Consider the following 13772-nt stretch of genomic DNA (forward strand, 5'->3'; position numbering starts at 1 on the left):
TAGTCTCTAGTTCAAGCATTTCAGTTTCTTTATTTGCATAATTCCAAATTACTTTCCACAGTGGTAATATTATTTTGCAACTCCACCAACAATGTATTAGTACATATGCAGTATTTGTAAGTGACACTTTCCTAGGGTTACACAACTAGTCTAAGGACAGATTTGATTTAAGATCTTTTTACTTTAAGTCCTATACTTTATCCATTGTACCACCTACCTGCATCTGACGATGGTTATCAAGAATATGTTTTTCTTATATTTTACAAATCTAATCAAAATAGTTTTAAAAGGAAAAGGGTGCAGAAGAACAAAACTCCTTATGTTTATCAGTCAAGATAGGTAGCTCTTAGAATAGTATAATGGAAAAAGATTAGCAGTATTAAGAACTATGAGACAAAATTCACAAAAGGATCCAGTAGTAAAATACTTCTATTCAAGAAGTTCTTCAAATGTCTTTATACAAATGCTTTAAATTAAGGTGTGCAAACAAGTGAAACTAGGGATCCTAATGCAAGGAAGAAAATTTGACCAAAACAATGATAACTAGAATATACCCTAGAGTATATATATATCTTCTTCAGGAGCAACAGAATAGGACTGGCAAGGAGGTGGGAGGTAGCATTTTATATTAAGAAAGTATATACTAAAATTAAGAAATTCAGAAGTCAAAGGAGAAGCATAATGGGAAGTATTTGAGTAAAGATTAGTGGAGGAAGAAATACAATATGCTACAGATCAGTGTATCAAACCCAAATAATAAGGTATAGTGCCATATTGACTTTGAAAACCACAAATTAACATTAAGTTGTGTTGTGTTTTTATGTATTAAAAAAGTTTTCCAAATACATTTTCATCTGGTTCTACTGATTTGCCCTCTCACCCCAGGGCTGAGAGTTTGACTACCCTTGCATCTACAACTTTATTAGGAAAAGGAGATAGATTAAGAGATCAAAAATAGTTCATATGCCTAGCCTAGAGATATGATATAGTTGGAATGGAACATTTAAATTATCCATTCCCCTGCTTGTAGCTAATAGCTTCTTAACTTGTTTTGATGATAATTTCTTAAAAGATAGAGGAAATAGTTAAGAGAAATTCTATGTTGGATCTCACTAACAAGGAAGAATAAGTTGCTGGAAGACAAATGATGGGAGTGCTGAAGGCAAGTAACCAGTTATTCCCAGTGTTTCTCATAGAGGAGTGGATGCCTGGGAATATTCTGACAGACACCCTAGATTTTGAGAACACAGAAGCTTCAAAGTTTTCAGAGAAAGGGGATGGGTATAATTCCCTGTACTAGAGGGTTAGCCTATGAAATATGGGAAAACCATTAATGAAATTCTAAAGAAATAAAAAGAGTTCATTCTACTGAAGACAAAAAGAAAGGTTGTTGTTTAAAGAGTTTATTGGGGATGCACAGGGGGCTCACCAACCAATTTAGATTAAAAAAAGATATGTAGAGTAGCAAGGAATCATGATGAATTGACAAAGATAGGAGAAATGGACCTCAGAAGAGACTGAATTTAGATAGAGAAATCTAAGACAACATAAAGGGTTTGGGTTGTTTTGTTTTATTTTATTATTTTAACTTATCTTGAGGGGAAAAGAAAGATCAGAGAAGGGCTAGTGAGATAAGGCCACTATTAGGCATAAATTGGATAATGAAAATTGAAGCAGAGCTGCTCAATTCCTGTTTGGATTATTTTCCTATTTAAAAAAAATTACGCTTGTTAGGGAAATGTTAGAACCTAAATCGTTAATGGAGAGTTGATAGCCACTAAGGTGATACTAAGACAGCACTTGCTTGTTTTTGATGAATTCTGTCATCTGTTCCCAGATGAACTACATCCTTGATTCTCATTCAGTCAGTCAACATGCACTGATTAAATAAATAACTTCACAATGCATATTAAATAAGCAGAAGGGAAATTCAGAATAGAGGATCTAGCCCTGGAGGGTCAGAAAAAGCCTTGTGTAGGAGACAACATTTATGATAAGTTTTAAATGGAATTAAGGATTTAGAGGTGGAAGCAAAGAGGCAGCACATTCTAGAAATGGGGACTAGTCTTTGTGTGCAGGATCACAGAGATTGGAATGAGATTGAAGACCAGGTGTGTTTGAGAAGCAACAAGAAGGTGGCTTGGACTGCACTGTTGATAGAGTGTGTAAAGGGGAGTAATGTTCCAGTAAGGTTGGGGAGATAATTGGAGCCGGCTATGAATGGTTTTCATAAGGCTGTCAAAAGTGATTGCTAAGCCATAGCCACGATCAATGAAGACTGGAAGCACACAAAATTACAGAAGGGGCCATGGTCCTGATTTTTCGCAAAGGAACAAAACAAGCAAAAAACTACAAGTCAGAAACCAGTGAGCTGGACTTTGATTCCTCAGAAAATTTCAAGAGTGGATCCTAAAAGAGATGTTAATAAACATCTAGAAAAAGAAGTAGTGACCACCAAATGCCAAAATGGCTTCATCAGGCGTAGGTCATTGCAGACCAATCTCATTTCCTTTTTTGTCAGGCTAATTAAATTAATAAATCAGATTAATGCTGTAGATTTCTGGTTTTGTATCCCTACTGCTCAGTACAGTTTCTGGAACAAAGCGGGCCCTTAATAATTTTTTTTAATCAAAAGGATATGATTTGCTTATATTTTAGCAAAGCATTTGATAAAGTTGATCTGATACTCTTCTTTAGGAGAAGATAGAGATGCAGATTATATGATGAGACAATTAGATGGATTTGGAAATGGTTGGATAAACTAACTCAAAGAGTCATTGTTAATGGTTCAGTGACAGGTTGGCAGGAGGTCTCCAGTGGATTGCCTCAGGGATCCATCTGGGATTGGCCTTGTGCTGTTTAACATTTTTGTCAGTCTTGGATAGGCATAGATGGCAGGTTTATCAAATTTATAGATGACAAAGCTGGGAGGGAAACGCAACACAATGTATGACAGAATCAAGATCTAAGAAGATCTTGATGTCTGGAACACTGGACTGAATTAAATAATATGAAATTCAGTAGGGAAAAGTTTTTCTTTTTTTAATAACATTTTATTTTTCCCCCTAATACATGTAAAAACAATTTTTGACATTCATTGCTTGTTTTTTAAAGTTTTCGGTTTTAAATTCTATCTTTCCCTTCCTTCCTGAGATAGTAAGCAATCTGATATGTTATGTATGTGGAATCATGTATCGCATCTCCATATTAGCAATTTTGTGCAAAAAGACTCAAATTTAAAAAGATTCTTCGGTCTGTATTCAGACAACATCAGTTTTTTCTCTGGAGATGTATAGCATTTTTCATCATGAATCCTTTGGGATTATCTTGGATCATTGTATTGCTGAAAATAGTCAAGTCATTCACAGTTCATCATATATCAATAGGAAAAAATTTTAAATCTTTCACTCACTTATATTCAAAAAATCAACTTTACAAGTACAGACTTATTAGATGGCAATTTATGTATTACAAATAATTGAGGCATTTAGTGGATTAAATATTTAATATGAGTCTATAATATGAAAATGACAGCCACAAAAGCTGGTCTGATCTTGGGCATCATTTCCAGGACTAAGGAGGTAATTAATTGTGCTTTAGGCTCCCTTCTGGTCTGACCAGGTCTTGGTTATTATGTTCAATTCTGGGTATTGCAATTTAAGAGGGACACCAGATAACCTGGAGAGTGTCTAGAGAAGGGAAAAATGGGACCTTCAGTCTATATAAGAGAACCATCAGTTGAAGGGATTGGAAAGCAGTGAAGTACAAGGAAAGAATGCTAGGTTTTGGAATAAGGTGACCTCCTTTCAAATCCCAGCTCAGCCACTTACCTCCCTGTGTGGTTTTGGGCAAGTCACTTAGACTCCCTTGGACTCATTTTCCTCATCTGTAGAATGAGAGGATTAGATGCATTAGCTGATGCTATGAAGCATCCTTCCAGTGTCATACCTGCTGTTGTCTATGGTGTTAGTTACCTGCAGGCACTGTGTGGTTGGAGGACTTGTTTGGGAGTCACGTCACTAATGTGTCCTAAATAGATTCAACATCTACCTGGCCAAGAAGCCATTTTTTCCAATTTCTTAGGAAGGTATGGTCCAGAAATCCAGGCACCTTTTTTTAAACCAGTTGTCCACTTTTTCGTATAGAAGTTCCTGCCTTCCTTTAGCAGCATTGCTGCGCATATGACCTGCCTCTCTACCCCCTTTAGTATTTTGCCCAGCACCCCATTGTCCCCAGTGATGTTTTCTGGTGTTTTAGTGTGGGCAAAACTGAACTAGCAATCAGAAAAACCTGGGAACCCATCTCACCTCTGAATCTATTGTTGTATGTCCTTGCACAAGTCATTTTAATTTCTTGATACAACTGTAAGATTAAAAATTACATTGTAGGTGCTATTATTTGTTGGTAGACCTGGGAGTTCCCTACAATGAGAAAAATCACAAATCTAATTTTTAAAAATCACTAGAGAAAGCATTGGGTTGTCAGGATTTCTGGTGTTTCTCAAGCAGTGTTTAATCCTGAAGAATGTCACAGTAAAAAGACAAAGGCAGGCTTTCGAGAGGGGAACAAAACCATTTGTGACAAATGTGACTGCATTGACTTCAGATGAAGATTGGGAAAGGAATCAGCTTTATCGGAGTTGTAGGGGATTGAAATAGTTTCTGGTATGTTTGGAATTCTTCCTAGGAGTTCTCAAGAACCTCAGTAATTTTTGAGCACTGTGGTGCTAGGGAAAGAACAGTGCCGTGTAGATAAAAGCTCTGCATTCAAGTGATACCACTGTTCCTTTCTGGTCATGGGAAAGGTACTTTGAGCCAGGTGTGATGGCTTTAACCTGTTGGTTTGTTCTGCCATATATCTATTGATCTGTGATCTCTGGTCCCAGTTTTCCTCATCTGCAAAATGAGAGCCTTAGACTAGATTATCCCTAAGGTCTCTTCTAGTTCCAAAACCCATGATTCTAGCCTGACCCCTTAATTTTAAAGATGTAGAGATTTAGGGGGTGGGGGTGCTGCAGGATGTGAGGTAGGGCCTCCTGGGGGAAGTCAGGGACAACTCTCCATCCTCTACCCCCTTGTGCTTCTGTTGCTCTCTTCCTAGTCTTTCTTCCTAGTCTGAAGGCAATCTAGTCTAGTGCTCTAGGATAGTCTTAAAATTGCCTAAATTGCAGAAATTCTTTCAATGTGGCCCCCAAACTGCTTTAACTCCATCCCAACCCAGTATTGGACTGGCTCTGACCCTGGAATAAAATTGAGGAAGCCTCTTCTTCTAAAATTGTTCTTTTATTCTTTGAAGTTTTATAAGCTTATGAACAATGAATTTTATAGTCTTAGACAAAAATCATTGTTAATGACCATGTAGTTTATTGGCAGTAACAAGTAATATAGACATGTTAATAGATAGCAACACAAGGCATGGAAGGCTGCTGTGGGAATCGTATCAGTCACCTTCCTCTTCACACCTTTCTTGTCTGGAGGGGCTGGAGTGCAATGTCGCTGTAAAAAGAGATTGAGACATAGACTTCCAGTCTTAATTTCCCTAGCACGGACCTCTGGGAAAACAAGAAAAAAGCAAAAAGCTGTTGAGTGGACTTCACTCTCACTACCTCCCACCACCCCTCTGGTCTCAGAGGCACTGCTGCCTCCCATGTGCCTGACTTCTCACTTTCAATATTCTCACTTGCTGTCTTGCTGCCAGAGCCACTATCCTTGCCCCAGAAGACTTAACCTTTTCAGCTTTGGAAAATCACCCTTTGCTGACTGAGAATTGCCTCTATCTAAGACTTCACTTCCCTCTCCAATTGCATATAGGCCCTATTCCTTCCCCTGCTTTTGTTTCTAATAACATAATTTGATCAGCTCTGTCATTGCTCCTGAAGGTCCATCTACTTTCCTGTTGCTCCATCCACTATTTTGATAAATTCCCTAACAAAATATCCCTCCTTTGCCACCACTCCCTTCTATAGGGTGTTTCCTTCTATTAAATAACTAATTCAAATGACCTAGGTGATATAGTGAATAGAAAGCCAATTCTGGAGTGAGGAAGACCAGAGTTCAATTTCCACCATAGATTTTTACTAGCTGTGTGACTCTGGGATATTCACTTATATTCTGCCAGCCCCAGTTTCCTAACTGGATATAATGATAGCATCTATCTCGAAGAGTTGATATCAGGTGATATTAAATGCTTAGCACAATATCTTATGCATAATAGGTACTTAATAAACTACTATTCTTTCCCCTCTTCCATTTCCTTATTTTAGAGTAAGTGATTCTTGAATATTCTAACTCATCTGTTCTCTACCTTCAAGAAAAGTCCTCCAGACTCTTTGTGATTCTGAATCTTCACAAGCTGGAGCTCTTATAGAGGAGAGTGACTTCCCTGGAGTGACACTGAGTCTGTGGCAGAGCTAGGGTAAAAAGGTCTGGACTCCCCAGTTCAGGCCTCTTTTTGACATTGTCTACTTTTACAGTTGCCTTTCAGCATTGACACAAAATCAGAGAGTCTCAAGATTTAGTTCAATTTGGACTTGAGTCCCCTCTACAATATCCAGCAAGTGGTTGGGATGCAGCCTTTGTTGGAAGATCTCATTTAACAGGGAATTGCATTCATCTTTGGGACAACTCTGACTATAGAGGAGAGGAAAAGTATTTAATTTCTTATTTAGATTATTGTAGTTACTCAACTTTTTCCAAAGGGTAGAAATACCATATGTCAAAAACCCTTTGGAAGAAGTAAAGGCCTTTTTAGATGCAAAAAGGAAGCTGTTTGGAGTGACTGCTGAACACTAGAAAGGCAAATCTAGGGGAGAGGGATGGGTTTGGGGAGGAATTTTTTTTTACAAACAAATCCCCCTTTTTTAGAAGTTTCTATTTATATCCCTCAAACTGCCAATCATTCATTTATTCTTTATATATTATAAATAATAACACATCAATTATTAATATATTATAAAAATATAACATTACACTATAATATATTAAAATATATTTATTTATATTTATTATATTTATCTTTAGCATCCAGAATCCTCCACATAGGTGGATCTCCTCAAAACTACTTCCGTTATGAAGCATATTGTGAAGCAGTATCTATTTAAAACTGTAGCTTAACCTATGGTAACCATTCTATGCCCTGAAATAATGTCCCTTCACTTCCAAAGCTTCTGCTTCTTTACCTATAGAACTGGCAATATTCTCTGGTGAAGTTACCCTGTTACAAGCTGCTTTTTCTGTTGAATTTGGAGTAACTGCTGCTCTGCTCTTCGCATTATTATTTCTCTGAAATGGCATCTATATTGAACTTCTCTCTGCTATTTTCTACCACCATCTCCTGGTGTTTGCTGGTCATTAGCCACTGTGCAGCTTTATCCCCCATAGAGAAAGAGTCTATTAACTTTTTTAGCTCAGCACCCCAGGAGTTATTTGAACTTGTTTGTGAGTTTAGGATCCAGCCAGTTGCACCCAGTCACCTGGATAAAGAAACCATTAGGCATTTGTCAGTCTTTCATAATACTTAGGCATTTGCTGGACTCCCTTAAAAATTATCCTAGAAGTTTCACTTAGCAAAATTGCCAAAAATTGGGTGAAGGGATTCCTCTCAATCCCTACCATCCCCTGGTCCATGTAGATAGCTTGTCAGTAAGACTAGAAAGGCCCTTTTTATTGCAGTTCATTTATCATTTTCACAGCAATCAACCCCCAGCTGCTAGAACCTTACTTTCCATCTACTCTGTATATACTTTTTTTATATTGTTTTCTCCATTAAAATGTAAGCTCCTTTTGGGCAGGGAATGCTTTTGACTTTATATTTTTACTATTTAGCACATTGTCTGACACATAATGAGCACTGATAATTTTTTTTAATAAATTGACTAACCTAACTTATAAAGCTGTATTTCTAACATTCGTCTTCCTTCTGAATTCCTTTCCATCACTACCATCTTCCTCTAAGATAGCTCCCTTGTACAATTTATAAACACCTCAATCTTAGCATGTTTAAATGTAACATATTATTATCTACCTTTCCTTTATCAAGATTTCCTCTTTCTAGAAATAGAATCAGGGCTCTATATCTGTGTGAGAATACGGATATTCTCCAGATATTGGGGTTTATAATCGGATCCCAGAGAGATGCTTCTGGGAATCTTCATATGGATGATTTATATAGGAAGGTAGGAAAACTGAAACCGGATATAACAATGGAGCCAGGAGTTTCAAGGTGGAGACTGAGAAAGATTTGGGAAGTGTCTGGATATGGTGGGGATCAGGTTAGCTTTTGAAAACCCCTGTGGTTTAGGAAGAAGACTGTTAGACCATTTATTAACCTCCTGTTCCTCTTATTCCTCACTATTTCTTCCTGGTTTATGGGACTGAACCCAGATGAGTCTCAGACCTGAGACATCGTTCTTTTGATCTATCTTATTTATGACTGGGGGGAGGAGGAATGAAAAAGGAGAAGGGAATGTTTAAAAACTGCTTTTTTCTCTCATTCTCATTGGGAAAGCCATGAGGAAGCAGTGTGGGAGGAGGTTGGGCTGAAGAATGAATGTCTTTATTTTGCTATGTTCAGTAAACCATGGGATCACAATATGTTGAGCATTGTAGTAAATAGTGTGTGGAGTGTTTGAACATCACTAGGGACGGAAGAGCCCATATAAACAGTGAGAGTGGAGCCAGAAGTTTTCCTTATAATTCTACGATAATTCAGAGTTTCGTTTTGTGCCGTCTCAAGGCAAGCAGAAACATAGTGAGAAAGCTTGGGGTGGAAGAAGAGGGAGTAGTTTAAGACTTTGTAGGCCTGCTGCCCTGCAGGGATATTCTGGCCTTTAGGAAAGACCCACACACAGTTCACCACGGAAGAAGCCCCCTTATATTCCTGTAGGCTCACTCACTGGAGTCTCCGAAGCACTTTTCTGGCAGCTAGACTATAATGCCACCTGGTGGACCAGTTGCATATTACATTCCCCTCCTGGTTGATCAATTATTTGTGATACCTTGCAGGTATTATACCTCCAGGCCTACAGAAGGTAGGACATGAGGCATTGTAAGTTGCTTTAAAGTATTACTGCACCCAAAATATTACCCGGGACACTCACGTACCACCCACACTATTCTCAGCAGGGAAAACTTCCTAACAACCAAAGCTGTTTCAGAAATAAAATAAGTGGTTTCTTAGGGTAGAAAACCCTCCTCGACTAGAGGTCTTTAAGAAGAAGGATAGTTGACTGTCAGAAATATTGCAGAGACTCTTCACACTTTGGTATGGCTGACCTGCAGGCTCACTGAAGTCCCTTTCAATGCTGATTTTTTTTTCTGTTTCCAATCCCAGCCTTGCCATTTACTAGGACATGTCACTTTGCCATTCCAAGTCTCAGTTTCCTCATCTTTAAAATGAAGGGCATGGACTATATGATTTTTAAAGCCTCTTTTAGTTTTAAGATCTCAAAATAATAAATGAAAATATTATCATTCCCTTTTCACAGCTGAGGCTTCAGGGGAATTCACATACATGGCAGAGTCTGGTTTCAAACAAAATCTGATGTATTTTGCCCTGTATTTTTTCCCTTACTCCTTAAAATTTTTATTGAATTGAATTCATGTAAAGGGAATCACTCTCATTGGGAGGCAGAAGTTCTCAAGGATGGAATTGATAAATACTTTGGGAGAACATTCGGTTCCCCATTGTTCTCTCTGGCTTGCAGAGCTGACCCCAGCAGGGTGCCAGATTTACAATCTTTTGGGTATGTGCTATACCAGAACAAAGAATTAGCATGAAACTGGAGCAAAGATGGAGAAGACACTTTGGGTGGCAGGAACTGGATGTTAGAGCAGAAAACCCTTTCTACTAACCTCTCCCCCCACAGCTTCCCCAAAGCCCCTCCCATTCCTCTTGCCTTCTTTCAGCCACAGCTGGATTTAGACCTGGAGAATATGAAGACCCACAGGTGGAACCCATAGGCTAGCACCATTTGCTCCGGCAGTATGAGCTCAGGATCACTTCAGTGCCAAAGAGTGAGAATTGTGGAACATGGTGCAGTTCTATTTTCACCAACTTCACAGAGGGATGTGTAAGACTTTAAGCTATTGAGACAGGATGATGAAGCTTGAAGGACTTGGGAAGCAGATAGCTGATGCTCTCCATCTGAGGAGTATGATGAAGGGAGTTGGGGAAAGGTAGAAGAAGGCAATGTGCCCTCTAAAAACTACACTGTCTCTTAGCTTAAGTGTTTCCCCTGGGCCCAGTGACCCCTTCCTCCTCCAAAATGAACCATTACCCACTCCTGAATCCTGTTTTCCTCTTTTAACCATGTCCCACTATTCTCTGACAAAGAACCCCCTCCCCCCAAAAAAATCTCCCAGATTAATGGGCCTCTAAATCTTTTACCCTTGGACCCTGGGAAAATCTGAGTTTCCTTTCCCATGGTCTTCCTTCTTCCCTTGGCTGGTCAAATCATTCTCCTTACATGGTCTTTTCTCACTTTTCTACTTACCTATAGAGGAAAGTGGAAGGAGTATTGTAACTGCAATCAAAGAAGTCTGATTTTCTTTTTTATTCCCACAGTCTTGGACAAGGTTTTTTTGCTATTCTGTAATAATAATATTACTCATTTTCCTCAACTGTAAAATGAGGAAGTTGATCACCAAAGTCCTTTTCAGCATTAAAACCCTGTGAACCTACATTGGTGTTATGATTTATCACACTAACTACCCTACTGATCCAACTTCTCCAACTTTCCCCTACAATTCACCTTCTTTATTCTTTATTTCTTCATCCCCAGATCCCTTTGTGATCCAGGTATAACATCTGTTTTAAAAGTCTCTCCCACAGAGGAGATATACTATAGTTTTAGGAGCCAAATGGAATGTTTAGAGTTGAGCAATTGGAGCTAGCAGTTTTTGAGAAAACCAAGGAGCTTTCAATGCCCATTTCTGAGAGAAGTTATGAAACAGACAAAAAGATGAGGGAAAACTTCTTAAGAGCACTATCAGCTTTTATTTTATGAGGAAACATTATAAAGAGACTTTTATAAGGAATGATTCTGAAGAGACTATTCAGTGATTGTTGAGAAATGTCATAGAGTTCATTTTCCTGTCATGGCTTAAGAGAAGCTGAGGAAGACAAGACAGGGAGAATGGAGAAGCCTTTTATTTTAACTGATATAATTGTTTAAACTTTTATCTAGAGAATTCTTGAGAAGGGACTGGTGGAATTGTGTTCTCAGAAAAGAGTCTGGCCATTACAGTGAAAGTCTGAAGGGACTGGCCATGATACTTCTCACAGATAGAATATTGTCCTAAAATGTCTTTGTTTTTATTATTGACTTCATTGTTAATACAATGTATATTCAGCAACTTTAATATTCATTAATCCTAGTAGATTAAAAAATAGAGACATGGGAAAGGATATTTCTCTAGAATATTAAATAATATTTGATGAAGTAATACAGGCTCTGAATTAAGTTACTTAAGTGAGAGATATGTTGATATTTTATTTATTAATGAGAAATATGCAGATGTGGCTCTGAATTACCCTAGAGTCCTGGATAATAAGATTAAATACAAAGGGTCAATAGGACACTGAGGATGACTAATAAGTGAGGTTAGCTGACTCATGTAAGCCTGTTATACATGGGAGACTGTCTTCCTGCTACACAGATAACAGGAAGCTACTAATATCGAATGATTCTATGGTTGCCCTCCCCCATATCACACATTTGAGCAACCTGCATTCATTAAATTCTAAAACGAGAAAGGAAGGAATTGAGCCCTCAAAAAATTGACTTCAAATCAATCCCAATATTAGTAACAACCATTACATAACTTTTCCATAGTTAAATTACAGGTTTAACCCCTGAGGCTTCTGTTCAGGGAGCAAGACTTCTTGAGCTTCTAAGGAGATTGATTGTAGTCTGTCTCAGGTAAGGATACAGGCATGTACTTAATCTGTACTAGAGGATCTAATACACACCACAATCTACTCAGTGACACCTTTCTTGGTTCCCTTAAATCTTCTAGAAAAAGGAAAAGCACAGGGTGACAAAGTCAGTTTTAGGAATCACCTTCTCCCTTCTTCCTCCTCCCCATACCTGAACCACTTCTAAGCCTATAGCCATAAAAACTTTAGGGTCAGATCCCTTCTTTTTTGTGCCCTAAACCCTTCTCACCTCATGTTCAACTTTCTCTCACTTTAAATCATTGAATAAAGAGACAACAAGATCATTCATGAGAAAGAAGAGAGAGTTGGTTTCTAGAAGAGGAAACTTGGCTCTGTGCAATCCAGAAGTCTTAAGGTTTCTGGAATATCCTTTTCTCTTTTTCCCCAACATGTTGTTATTATGGACTCTGATTTCAAGAAGTAACTTTCTAACTTTCTACTTTGATCAGAGGTTTGATAAACTTTATCAAAATATAGTGGATAGGGTAGATCAAGCCATTTCATTTTTCAGTAAACATAACTGAATGCCTGTTATGTTCTCAGTACTATAACTGATAAATGAAGACATCCAAGAAGTAGAAAATAGGGCTCTTGTCTTAGCTTAAAGTCCCAGAGGAGAGTTACCTAGACAGAGGGGGAGTCATAAAGAACCAGCTAAATTGAAGGATCTGGGAAGCTTTTACCTAAACAAGAGAAAAGTTTAAAAGATGCATATTATAGATGCTTTCAAGTATTTTAACTGCCTATATGGAAGAGGATCAAATTTTGATCAGTTCTGCCCTGAATACAACTTATCTGGTCAGCTGGGGAGAACAGTTGCCATTGCTATTAGATGTTATGTGAGAATAGAGAAAGCAAAGGCCTCTGGTTGTTGTTTATTATTGAATATCTATCATTGAAAGCAAAGGTCATTGATTATTGACTACATATATACTTACACACAAATGTATATATAACACATAAATAAAAATATATGTTTATATACATACACATATATAACTACATATCATGTATTAAATGGGAAGGAAATTAAGTGAAGAGAGAAGTACATAACTTTTAGCCTGAAAATGAAATTAAGGAAGTGCATATTGTGCATCTGCAGGAGTCCCTCAGTGATCACTGAGATTGCAGGACAAATTCATGAAAGCCATAAAAGTGCCTGAATTGAGTCACTGGGCAAATATGGAATTTTGACAAACTTCCCTTGCCAAAATCTGGTTAGAAGGGACCAGAACCTTTGGATTCTTGGGATGGGAACTTTTGAGAAGACACAGACTTAAGATCATAGACTTAGTGTGGTTGGGACTTCATTTTACAGAGTAAACTGAGATTGAGGTCTAGAATAGTATACATCATAAAGGTACGTTCTTTCTTGCATCTTTTACCTAACATAGGCACGTGGTGAGTAAGTGTCTAAGTTGGAATTTAAACTGAGGTCTTCCTTGTTCAAATTCCTAATCTTACTAGCTACCTCTATCTGCTGATCTCTGTATCAGAGGTGAGAAATAAAACTGTACTAACGAAATTACCAAAGGTGGAAACACCAAATCCCATGGAATGCTCTGGTGCCTGAGTTTAAAATTAAGACAAAGTATTCTATAGAAAAAAGCTAATGAGTGTCACCCACACACCTAAAAATATCTTTCTGTATAGGTCCATCACATAATGCCAGTGGAAACTCCTAAGCATAAAATAAATGGCAACTACCTAAAGCCTTTAAGGGTTTGTATTGTCAAATCAAGGGAGGTGGTGCAGAGACATTTCATGGGAGTTGTACATGCAAAGGGGCACCTAGGGAAAGGAGGGGCAAAGCAAAAAGAAACCACATTTTCTAT

The sequence above is a fragment of the Sarcophilus harrisii genome, chromosome 4, assembly GCF_902635505.1.
Source record: "Sarcophilus harrisii chromosome 4, mSarHar1.11, whole genome shotgun sequence".
NCBI lineage: Eukaryota > Metazoa > Chordata > Mammalia > Dasyuromorphia > Dasyuridae > Sarcophilus > Sarcophilus harrisii.